Here is a 1,050-nt window from a genome sequence, read left to right as displayed (position 1 = left end):
GAGGAGTTTAAAAAGATGTTCGCCACCTATGAGAAAAGGTCGGAAGAACAAGATGAGCTCGTGAATACCTTGACCCAACAGGTTGAAACCTTAACGGCAAGGACCCAAGCAATCCGCCCCCGCGAAACCACCAAAATCCGCGGGAAAAGGCTTGACTTCGCTACCCCACTCGACAGATCAGGAGTCGCGCGGGAACGACCTTCCGGTCAAAACCCTAGCGAGAAATCTCCCATCGAAAAGGGGAACCCTGAAAGTCTTCCGCCCCCTGCAAAGGACTCGGAGGATAACGAAGCCGAACACATTGACCTGGATCCTAGCGATGTTTCCAACGATACCGACAAGGACGTCGATAGACATCCGAGAAGGACCAGAAACCGATCTGCTCGGGAAGGCTTCCCGTTCGAAAAACCAATGACGGAAGAGGAAGAAATCGCCTATTGGAACGAACAGGAGGAGCTGGCTGAAAGACAAACCGAGCTCACTCGCAGTAAACGCCGACAGGCTCGGAAATCTACGGACAAGACATCGGATATCCACGATCTTCGCGACTACATCACCAAGACTGCGGCAGAAGTGAGGGCCGTAAAGTCTCAAATCCATCATGCTACTAGTGCTGCCCCCGAAATCGATCGACTGTTGGAAAGAGCTCGAAAGACCCCTTTTACCAATCGCATTTCGGACATGAGGGTGTCACCTCAACAAAACCAGCCTGGGGATAAACGCAGCAGGAGGCCAGACGACAAAGGGAACGATAACAATCGCCGCAGAGTCAATATAATCATCGGAGGATCACAATACTGCGGCGACACTGTGTCGAGCTAGACTGAAGGACGGCGAAAAGGATGTCGGCTACTGCCGCCTGTTCATTGAAAACCTGGAAGGAGCCGCACTTGAATGGTTCACACGCCTTCGTTGTAACACCATCGAGAGTTTCCGACAGCTCGCATCGGAATTTCTCAAGCAATACTCTGTATTCATAGACAGAGAAACTTCCGATGTTGACCTCTGGAGTCTCTCCCAGAGGGAAGACGAACCCCTCCGCGAGTTTAT

General features: G+C 51.7%; 1 pseudogene; it reads right to left on the bottom strand.

The window, feature by feature from the left end:
• The window catches only part of LOC106337534, a 5,343-nt pseudogene extending 4,743 nt beyond the window's left edge, over positions 1-600 (bottom strand).
• Positions 601-1,050: the final 450 nt, after the last annotated feature.

Source organism: Brassica oleracea, chromosome C1 (assembly GCF_000695525.1).
Source record: "Brassica oleracea var. oleracea cultivar TO1000 chromosome C1, BOL, whole genome shotgun sequence".
Classification (NCBI taxonomy): domain Eukaryota; kingdom Viridiplantae; phylum Streptophyta; class Magnoliopsida; order Brassicales; family Brassicaceae; genus Brassica; species Brassica oleracea.
Note: the sequence above shows the minus strand (reverse complement) of the source record. Positions and strands in the feature narration are given on the sequence as shown.